Source organism: Coenobita brevimanus, chromosome 48 (assembly GCF_032717465.1).
Source record: "Coenobita brevimanus isolate Jiangsu-jjx chromosome 48, ASM3271746v2, whole genome shotgun sequence".
Lineage (NCBI taxonomy): Eukaryota > Metazoa > Arthropoda > Malacostraca > Decapoda > Coenobitidae > Coenobita > Coenobita brevimanus.
Window position 1 is genome coordinate 10,944,403 of NC_137001.1, and position 12,335 is coordinate 10,956,737.

The following is a 12,335-nucleotide window of genomic DNA, read 5'->3' on the forward strand; positions in this document are numbered from 1 at the left end:
CTCTCAGCCATTCCCCAGCCACTTATACTCGCATTACTTCCATCCTCTATGTTCAACAATTCCTTAAAGTGTTCTCTCTCTCCATCTGCTCACTTTTTCTCCCTTCTTCACTAGTAATCTACCATTTTTATCTTTCACTCCCCTGCTAACTTCACTTCCACCCTGCCTTACTCTTTTCACCTCTTTCCAGAATATTTTCTTACAGTCCCTCCACTTTACACTCAAATTTCTTCCAAATTCCTCAACCACTCTCTTCTTACTCTCTCTTACTAATCTTTTCACCTCACTTTTTCTTTCTACATATAACTCTCTCTTCCGCCTCTCAACTTCTTCCACGCCCCTATTTCTCATCCATTCATTGTATGCTTTCTTCTTTTGTGCCACAGCCTGTCTCAATTCTTCAGTCCACCACGCTGTTCCTTGCACCCCCCTCCGTCTTCTCTTCCTCCCACACACCACATCACATGCTGCACATATTTCTTCTGTAAATATCCTACACACACCTTCCACGTCCCCCATCTGCTCCAATTTATATTTGCCCAATCGTTCCTCCACTTCTCTCTTATACTCTGTCTTTTTCTCATCCTCTTGTAACCTTTCCACTCTCCATGCAACTACTCCTTCCTCCCGTCTTTCCCTTCTTCTATTCCTTCATCTTACTTGAATCCTAATTCTGGCCACCACCAAGTAGTGGTCAGAAAGTCCACTCCCCCAACCTCTATAAGCTCTTCCATCCTTTACACATCTTTGCATCCTTTCATCCACACACACGTAATCAATCATTGCCTTCCTTTTATTCAGTTCACCACCCACCCTTCTCATCAGTCGCCATGTATACCTGTGGATCATTTTATGCCTGAAGAGGGTATTGGCTATCACCAACCCCCTCCCAGCACATATGTCCACTAACGCACTCCCATTCTCATCTATCTCATCAGGCACACTCCACTCACCAACTATTCCATCCACCTTCACATTCCCAACTTTACTATTCATATCACCGATCAAAAACACTCTCTCATTCCTTCCAAACTTTTCCATGCACACTTCTACATTTGTCCAGAACTCTTCTCTCACTCTTCTAGCACGATCTTGCATTGGCGCATACACACACACAATCACCCACATTTGTATTCCAACTTTCAACTATACCCACACAATCCTTGACCCAACTGATCCATACTGTCTTATGCCTTTCTTCCATCTTTTACTCACAACTATACATACTCCTTCCTTTGCCCTCTTATTCTCACCTACTCCTGCACATATACCCCATCCATACTCCCATTCTCTCACACTTTCTCCTCTCCATTTTGTTTCAGTAATTTCACATACATCCACTTTCGCACCCTCAAGCACCTGGACAATCTCTCTCTTTTTCACCTCATCATTCGCTCCCCTTACATTCCACGTTCCGAGAACCATGTCCTTTGTCCGGTCCTTGGTCGTCATCATTTGGTCAGTCCTTGTCCGAGGCTTATTGTTTGTTTTTTTTAGTTAGTTGTTTTCTGGGGAGGGGCACTAACCTTCCGCCAACCCTTTTAGTCGCCTTTTATGACAAGCAGGGATACTGGGGGAGTATTCTTGAAAAAAAAAAAAAAAAACTATCCCCAGGGGAGTAGGATAATTTTCAGACTCATTGGGTTAAATTAGACTGGCGGTGTGACCTACGTGAAATTCATCCTTTTTGCAAGGAAGTCCATAACATTATGTGTGGGTCCCGTAAAGGTGAGCCGCTTACCCCCCGGCGCTGTGGGATCGTCAACCATCGCTGCTACTTGTGTGGGAAACTCTTCTTGTGATACCACCAGATGTGGCCGGTGAGGGAACCTAGGATGGAATGGTACCTTTAGCTTTCCCTGTTGTATTTCAGTGCTCACATTAAATGGAGTTATGAAACAGACAAAATATTCCTATGGGTCTTTTACACTGAGCTGGCCCAAATTTTCAACCGATTTCAGCTTTCACGTAGTTTACTGGCAATCTAAGACCACACTATTGCTCAGCTTCCTTTCCATAGCACTTCTTCTTGACTAACACCATACTTGGTTGCTAACCTACTGTATTGGTACAACTCGGCAGTCAAGACGGAGAGATGGCAATTTTGGGCCAAGTTGAGGGCAAAATGAGTTAAGTCATAGCACCTGTATTAGTGTATTAATCCCATCTTGGCTGTGCCTTCAGAAATTGAAGGGCCCCCCACTGGCTGGCTCCCGGACCATCTTTTCAGGTTTCTAATACTGTTTTTCTTCACCAACGTGAAAAGAATCGTCTGGCACACCTGGCTATGTAATTTTAGCTTCCTAAACCCATCCTGTGATTCGTAATGAATTGCAGAAAAATTCGCTAAATGACCGCGTGCACTTCGTTGAAAACTATGCAAAGGTGTGACAAAACATCGCACTAAGAAATATCCATCTATTTACGAAAAAAAAAAAAAAAAAGGTGTTGCAGGAATGGTTTGACATAACCAGATACATGTAATATGAACAATCTCCATACATAATATGCGAGGATTTATAAAGATTTTTTTTTTTTTTAATTGTACAGTATTTATGCAAGTATTGACTTAGTTTTGTTGTTTGAGTGATGTTTGTTTCTAAAGAGAGGCGAGAGATGCTTTTTCTTTTTCTTTTCTTTTTTCTCTAACCAGGTAAGGTGCTCCTTTGTGTGTATACGCTGAGCTGTATACAAATTCGATACGACCCGTGATTAGCACCTCGCAAGAAGGGATTTGTGTGAAGGGAAGGGAAAGTTTAACATCAATTATTCACGGCGAGATCATCTCATATGTTGCTGAAATGCTTGTGCAAAACAAAAAATGTGTAAAATTATCAAGTTCAGTAAATAATAATATGCGAACTTCTATCTATCTATGTATTACCAGACGCCTTAATCCCGTACACGGGGGCCACAAACAAATCGCCTCCACGTCGCCCTGCACCCCGCCATTTCACTGCCCTGCTCCCAGCTCACATCCCCCTCCCTCATATACCTCTCCACTCCATCCCTACATCTCATCCTTGGCCTTCCCCTCCCTCTCTCCCTCTCCACCTCACTCATATACACTCTCCTTGCACCTCTCCACATGGCCAAACCACGTCAATGTTTCTCCTAACGCTTTCTATCACATCCACATCCACACTACAATGCTCCTTCACATCCTTGTTTGTCAGTCTGTCTCTCCATAAGAATCCACATGCTCCTCTCAAGTAACTCATTTCCACTGCTCTCACTCTTGATTTGTGAACTTATAAGTAAAATATAACTATGATTTTTTTTTCTCTCTTTTTGATGTTGATAATGTTTATTCCTGAATGATTTTTTTTTTTCATACTCTGGGTGGTATAGTGCATGTCGAAAGAGAAAAGAATGATGATATTTTTAGTCTGTTTCGAGATAATGGGTGCAGCTGTGTGTGATTAGGGACAACCTTCGTAGTTAGAAGATGAAAAGGCCAGTAATTAGCAAAGTGGGCTGGGGAAGGAGGGGTAGGGAATGGTGAGGTTGTGAGTTATAGTTGTTATTAAAACAAACAAGGAATAAGACTATTTTTCCTGCAAATACAAGAAACACATAAGTGGAAAACAATAGAAGGAAAGAAATAATGACACAAAGATGTCTGAACGATATAGAATAACAACTTACCTTTTATGCTTGTAAGGTTGTAGGTTGTGACTTGTAAAGTTGGCAGCGAGGACGAGGTATGTTAATCTCTCTTCCTTCTCTTCCCAGGACAAAAGGAAACTTGATAAGTAGTCACTGTCTGGGAAATAAACTTCCTGTATTGTCTTGACTTACTTTCATATTCTTACACTAACACTTATTTCCTTCGTCAAACTTACACTGTCGCACTTCCTTAGTTATACTTACAGCATCAAAACATATACTAGGTTCTACAGTATAAATGCTTTCTGACACATTATTTTGTCAATATTTACAAGTTTTTCTTCTCATTTCTAGTACTTTACGATGGTATGGTGCTCAGGGAAGCCTGGACGACAGAGAGGAATCTGACATCCTTGACACTGTGAGGTCGTGAGTTTTTGCTCTCGTGGCTCAGGTGGTGATGGTGAAAGGCCGCGTGAGGTGGTGGGAAGTGGTGGTGACAATGGAATGCGGGAAGAACTCGTGCTATGGTCCTGCTGCAATAGTTCATGTGACGTGCTCACCTTCTCCTCAGCCTCTTTTGCAACAAATAATTACTTTTTCACCGTCTTGACTGGTGACACAGCAATATTGCAGTGAGAAGGAGGTGGAGCATCATCTGTGTCGTCAGAGTCATCATCATCATCGTCCTCCTCAGTTAGCACTTGGTTCCACTCATCATCATCATCATCTATGGGGTCGTCAATGCTGAATCTTTGCTCGGCTTCAAACCCAGTGTGACCGTCATTACTTTCCCCATCCTTTGGAAAGAGTTCAGCTTTGATTTCAGGGCTTGTAAGGCCCTGACACGAGCGCAGAGGGCAGCAGTGCGAGGGGGTGCTGTCCATGATGGGAGTGAATGATGGACGTCCATATATGACTGATTTTTGAACTGTACTGACACTCTGAGTGGCTTGGTGAGTAGAGTAGGTTAGTGTCAACATCTCCCAGACCTTCGGTCCATTCCCAAAATTGTCTATAGTTTTTTCGAGATCGTGCTGCACAACGCCAACAGCCACACTACAGTTAAGCACAATTTGAAAGCGCTGGCAATATAGATATTACGAAAGAATATGATTTACTACTTCGATGTGGACTGTGTCTGTAAGCTTGACTATACTGTAGTCACCTTTAACAGTCTTGGGGTGGGATTTTTGTCACGAGTAAAAGAAAGTGAATCCCAATCACTAAGTACACTTAACTTGCCTATCATACAGTAATTTATAACAGCTTCCAGTGACCATGAAGGACAGGAAGAGGAGATATCTAAATTACATGGATTGAAATTTAAGAGGAATGAGAGACGTTGTGACATTTTTCCAGACACAGTGAACATAGGATGTCTCTGAGCAATGTGCACATCTTACATTGATAATTCCAAGGACAAATCTGCAAAACAGAAATCACCATGACTTTATAAGCACTTAACTTTTACCTCAAACACACTGTATCTTAACAGATGTCGTCATACAGGGTGCCCATAGAAATATCTGTGAAACTTAAAGTTTTTTGGAGGGCTAATTGTGAGTTTAAAAAATTATATCAACATGGGTCCAGTTCTAATCCATAATGGAGCTACACTTTTTTTTTTTTTTTCCATGAAGGGGGAAGTCAATGGCTAGAAGCCCACAAAAAGTTGTTGGTTCGTTGTTACCACTAGCCACCAACGTAAGTGATCGTAGTTTATCATAGTTTACCGTTGTTCACTGCTCGCCACCAATGTACAGTAAGTGGACGTAGTTGGTTCGTTGTTACCACTAGCCACCAGTGTAAGTGGACGTAGTTGGTTCATTGTTACCACTAGCCACCAGTGCAAGTGGACGTAGTTGGTTCGTTGTTACCGCTAGCCACCAGTGTAAGTGGACGTAGTTAGTTCGTTGTTACCACTAGCCACCAATGTAAGTGGACGTTACTGGTTCGTTGTTACCGCTAGTCACCAGTGTAAGTAGACATAGTTGGTTCATTATTACTGCTGGCCACCAATGTAAGTGGACGTATTTTGTCGTAGTTTACTGTTGTTCACCACTGTCACCAATGTAAGTAGACGTAGCCGAGGAGTGTAATTATACCGAGAAGGTTATCTGGTTGAATCGTCGATGGGAGAGGCACTAGGAGAGAGAATAATGGTGAGGTGTTGTGGGAGATGTCAGTGTAGGCCTTCTCTGTTCTGTTACCCTCTCCGTATTTTAAGTGGGAGGATGAAATAGGCAGATTTAGGTCAATGGAGTTTATTGTGAGACAGTTATATGAATAAAAGTTAGGAACTTGGTGTAACCAGTGTAGCCTATGGTTAGTAGCAGTTTGTGCTAGCTGCAGTCCTCCTACTTTACTCTCGCTCTCCTACTCCCTATCTCTCTCTGGGAGTATCTCCCGCTCTCTCCTTGTCTACCACTATCTCTCCTGTTCTACTCTGTCTGACTAACTTTCCTACATGTGATATCGGACTTATATCCCCCTCTAGCTTCCGGCTAAAGTGTGTGGGCATACGTGTGCATACGTTTGTGCGTGTGTGTTTGTGTGTCGGTCGTACTTCCGGCACATGATCAGGAGTGTTTGGCATTCTTGATTCGTCTAGATAAGGGGGATGTGTGGTTGTCTCTTCCTGAAGAACTCAGACATAACTACCTGTTTTACATATTGTTACCTATGTCTATATAGCTGCATACTGCTGTTACATATAGTATTGTGTTATAACATATTATGCCTACATATTGCTCGGTCACGCCCATTGTCATACCAACGACAGTAAATATTGTCAATGCATATTAACACATACATATACACATTACAATTAATTTGCAAGCTAATTAAGTGAAACACATAAAGTTGTAAAAGTTACTTAATTGTATGAATATTGTGTAATTGCAGTTACATGTGTTAATGTTATTGTAATTACATTGTATAAATGCAACTGTTTCGCAAGTGTGACTAACATAACATTGTGTTAATCCAACTGTTACATAATTGTGATTCCAAAAAAATGTTGTTACATCTCTTTGATGTAACTGTTACAAAATGTGGTTGTAACAAATTGTAGTTACATAAATGTGGCAATTGTAACAATTGCAGTAATGTTAGCGTTTGTAGTTACATAATTGTAGCAACTGGAACATAATTGCAGTAATGCTATCGTTTGTAGCTACAAAATTGTAACAATTGTAATATAATTGCAGTAATGCAAGCGTTTGTAGTTATATAATTATAGCAACTGTAACATAATTGCTTTAATGCTAGTGTTTGCAGGTACATAATTGTAGCAACTGTAATATAATTGCAGTAATGCAAGTATTTGTAGTTACATAATTGTGGCAATTATAACATAGTTGCAGTAATGCTATCGTTTGTATTTACATAACTGTAGCGATTGTAACGTAATTGCTCTAATGCTAGTGTTTGTAGTTACATAGTTGTTGCAGATGTAACATAAATGCAGCAATTCTAGTGTTTGTAGTTACATAATTGTAGCAACTGTAACATATTTGCAGTAATGCTGTCGTTTGTAGGTACACGAGTGTAGCAATTGTAACATAATTGCTGTAGTGATATCTTTTGTAGCTGCATACTTGTGGCAATTGTAACATAATTGCAGGAATGACAAGTGTGGTCATTGTAGCTATACAACTGATACAAATGTTTATAACTAATACAAATATAGCAATGCAATCATATCATGAGTCAGCCATATTTGATGTGCTTATTTACTTGAGACACCATAGGTATATTGGCTTAGTTATGTTGAACAGTTTAAATTTAAATATAATATGTGACCCATATTATGTTACTTTGTATAAAATTATGTATACAATAATCACAATATTATGCGGTATTCACTTAGAGTCACACATCACTTAACACTATAGTCCTCCAAAGATTGTGATGTCAACTTGATATGTTTCATGTTTAGGTATTGGTTGTAAGTATTTAAGTGTGTGATTAAGTATAGCATATTGTTGCTAGCTCCATTTGTGTTATGCATTTTCACTTGATTTTCCTTGTCACTGTAATATGAAGGATATGTGTATACTTATATTTTAATTTTCTGGTCTTACTAGATCTTCATATGTATATATGTTGATGTAAGGATCTATACTGTCTATCACTTGTATATAAGTAAGGCTGTGTATAATTGAAGTAGTACTATTAAACTGATAGAGTTAATGTTCGACTCACTGATTTTAATTGCAGTAGTGATGATAGTGATGTTGGTTGAAGGGTGTTTGTAGGTTTTGGTTGAGGTATATCAGGGTCCTGGTATGACTGCATCAGCACTCGGTGTCATCACTGCGGGGTATATAGACAGGCAGGCAGGTGCAGGATGGCAGGCAGGTGCAGGATGGCAGGCTATTGTTGTCAGGTACTTGGACTGATTGACGTGTCATGATACTCTTAGCAAACGATGACACTGCTGAGCCGTTGCCTCACTCTGGTCGTTGTGGTGGAGAAGATGGTGGTGGTGGTAGTGTTGGAGAAGGTGGAGATCGTGGTGGAGGGTGGTGGAGGTTCAAGGAGGAGGGAGGAATGGAGGTCAGATGTGCTGATACATCACCATGCTGGGTCAACACTATTAGCAGAGTACAGATGCACTTCCTCCTTTCTCGCTTTTGCTTGTTATTGTTTTTCGTTTCTTACTTCTTAACTTGTAGTGCCTGTAAAGTTGTTGATAGACGTAATGTACCACTGCTGATGTTTCTCGTAAATCGTGGAGTTGTGGTTGAGGTGGTTAGGCACGATTAGGGACGAAGTTAAGGTGCTTAGATACTCCGCCAACTCTTGGTCTTTGCTTCGCTTTTGATTGTTTTTTTGTTTGTTTCTTGTTACTTGTGATTGCGTGAAGTCGCAAAATTGAGTGTAGTCATAGATTATTTTGATTGCAGTTTGCTCACTGATTGCTGATTGAGACACTTATCAGCTTTGTTTACCACTCGCCATTAATCTCAGTGAACATAGTTTATCGTAGTTTACCATTGTAGCGGTTCAGGAGAGTAGTCTGCTGCATATATTGATGAACCTATGAACTAATATAGATGAGCGTTGTATAAACTTGTAAGGTGTAGTTTGTCATAGTTTACCATTTTCACCACAGAGCTGGCCTTAGGACACCTGCGCTTTCATTTGACAGATGTATCACCCCCCCTCACACACACACAATACTAAAGTAATCTCTCCAATATCCAATGTAATACAGCCAAAGGCATGTCCGGGAGGTGGGATTGTCCGGCTACTGGGATCCTGCCTCGTGGACTGGTACTTATGGACCCTAACCCACCCTAACTCAGAAAACCACCTACATAACTCACTACTGGACATTCATAGCACCTATTTAAGACCCTATTCACACAGACAAGGGACAGAAAGCATGAAATGAATGAAAAGGAACCAGAGAATGAGGAATTAGAAGTGAGTATGAGAAACATTTAGCAGAGTGCAGGGTACTTACAAGAAGTCCGTGGCCGTTACTAAGATTAACCCGCCTCCTCTAAGGCTCTGGCAGTGGTGAAAACGCTTCTAAAGCACATACGGTAATCCAGTGTTGTGCTGCACTTAATCCTTTGCACTGTGACTTATAATTGTTTAACTTTGCATATTCCGTTCTTACTTGTGCATGCCAGTTGCAACCACCAGTTTGCACTCTGAATTCTAATTTCGTAACACTGCACAACACTGTAAATTTCCATGTGGTCTAGTAGCAAGGTATTGTAGTTTATTCACTGTTTACTCACAAAAACGAGCACGTTCCGCATCCATTGCGATGAGTGTCTAGTCAGGATAGTAGTTAGGGGGTAACCGAGGAGGGAAGGAAGCAAGAGGCCATGTGTAAACACAGCTGTTTGGCGCTGCGCACAAATTTCAAGCTATGGTTGAAAAAATTTCAGATTTTTTTTTTTTTTTAATTTTTTGGCCATTTTTGGGTTCTGAAGGCCCAGGTCCAAAATGACCATGACACTGGGGAGTCCGGTTATTGGGCGTCTGGATATTAAAGAGATTACTATATATGTAACTAAGGTATGTAACTATACAAGTATAGCTATAGGTAACAATATGTAAAACAGGTAGTTATGTCTGAGTTTTCCAGGAAGAGACAACTACACATCCCCCTTGTCTAGACTAATCAAGAATGCCAAACACCCTTGTTCATGTGCTGGAAACATGACTGACACACACATACACACACACACATACATATGCACACACATGCCCACACACTTTAGCCGGAAGCCAGAGGGGGATGTAAGTCCGATATCACATGTAGGAAGGTTAGACAGAGTTAGACAAGGAGAGATCGATAGGGAGTAGGAGAGTGATAGTAAAGTAGGAGGACTGCAGCTAGCACAAGCTACTACTAATCATAGGCTGCATGGGTCACGCCAAGTTCTTAACTTTTATTCATATAAATGCCTGGCAATAAACTGCATTAACCCAAACTGCTATTTCATCATCCCAATTAAAATATCAAGAAGATAACAGAACCATTACCCTCTCCTAAGGCCTCTCCCATCGACGATACAACTAGGTAACCTTCTCTGTATAATTAAACCCCTCGGCTGTGTCTACTTACATTGGTGGCTAGCGGTAACAACAAACCAACTATGCCCCTTTATATTGGTGGCTAGCGGTAACAACAAACCAACTATGCCCCTTTATATTGGTGGCTAGCGGTAACAACAAACCAACTATGCCCCTTTATATTGGTGGCTAGCGGTAACAACAAACCAACTATGCCCCTTTATATTGGTGGCTAGCGGTAACAACAAACCAACTATGCCCCTTTATATTGGTGGCTAGCGGTAACAACAAACCAACTACGTCCAATTACAACCTGTCTACCATACACTATTTTATTACAGATTCCAGTGACCACGAAGGACAGGAAGAAGAAATGTCTAAATTACTTGGACTGAAATATAAGAGGAATGAGTGATGTTGTGACATTTATCCAGACACAGAGACACAGTCTCTGAGCAATAAGCACACTTTACATTGATAATTCCAAGGACAAATCTGCAATTCAGAAATCGTCATGACTTGATAAGCGCTTAACTTTTACCTCAAACACACTGTATCTTACCAGATGTCATCATACAGGGTGCCCATAGAAATGTCTGTGAAACTGAAACAGGATTTTTGGAGGGCTAATTGTGAGTTAAAAAAGCTATATCAACATGGATCCAATTCTCAACCATAATGGAGCTACATTTTTTTTTTTTTTTTTTCATGACAGGGGAAGTCAATGGCTGGAAGCCAACAAATTCTCTCCTGTAGGAAAGAAATGAAAGAGAGACAAATTTGATATCCGGTCATTTCATGATGCCTGGACACATTCTATTTAAAAGGACTGGAGGTCATAGGCAGGCATTTCCAGAGTTTCTTCTGACAAAAAAGGGGTCAGTTTGCTGCTAGACGGGTTACAAATGACTGATGTTCGTAATAGTGAAGGGATGCACGCAAACAGTTCAGAGAAGCAATGACCATTGAAGTAATGATAAAAAAGAGATAAAAATGCAACAGTGTGGTAAAGAGACAGAAATTGAAAGGATTTAGTAAGAGGACTAGAGTTTTTTATATGAAAGTCCTTTAACTGATAATGTTATGGGCTAATAACCAGAGAGGCAGTTTTACCATTACTGTCATCAGCAACTGTAGCCCCATATCGGTTGTGAAATGAATCTGCATAGGTTCAGCATTTTCATCTCAAAATTATCCCTAGAAAAGCCAGAAATTTGACAGCCATTTCCTAGGACACCATGTATATACGGTAGAAAGGCATGATAGTATTTTTTTTCCTAATGTGACTTACCCTTCCCTAATGTAACAAATTAACCTAAATGACTAACAAGCTAACCTAACCTTGTACTAAGAAAACAAACCTAACCTAACCTAGACTTTAGTGGATATGAAAAAATGCAAAAATGGTACACAAAATGAAAATCAGCTGCACCATAGATGAAAGTGGCCAAGTATTATCCTCTCTATATCTGAACTGCATTTTGCCCTGTGTCAGAAGTAATCTTGGCATGAAAGAGAAGTTTCCAGTAAAAGTTGGGCTACATCAGGGATCCTCGTTGACTCCCTCTATCTTCGATTTTTAAATGGGTGTTTTGGGGAGAAGCATCACTGAAGAGGCTCCATGGGTTATGTTGTTTGCAGATGACATTGTGCTGATAGATACCACCAGGGAGGGAGTAGAACGGAAGTTGGAGTGGAGAGAGAAAACGGAGGATAGAGGACTTAAAATTAGCAAGAGAAAGACGGAATACCTATGCTTTAATGAAGAAGAAAAATCAGTGCATGAGTGAAAGGAAAAGTATAAAACATGGTGGTAAGGTCACCAGTGATATATGGTTCGAAAACTTGGCCCATAAAATAGGCTCAGGGGAGAAAGCTGGAGGTGGCGGAGATGCGCATGCCAAGATGAATGAGCTGGGTCACGAGAATGGATAAGAGAAAATATGAGAGAATTAGTGGAACGATTAAGGTTGGGGGAATCTCAAAGAAGATGCAGGAGAGGCAGCTACAATGGTATGGACATGTAATGAGAAGGAATGAGCACTATGTGGGTAGAAGAGTGATGGGCGTGGAAGTGGAGGGTAGACGGAGAATGGATCGGCCAGGGAGAAGGTGGATGGACTGTATACAACGAGATATGAGGCAAAAGAATACAGCAGGGGATGCTTTTGGACATAAGGAGA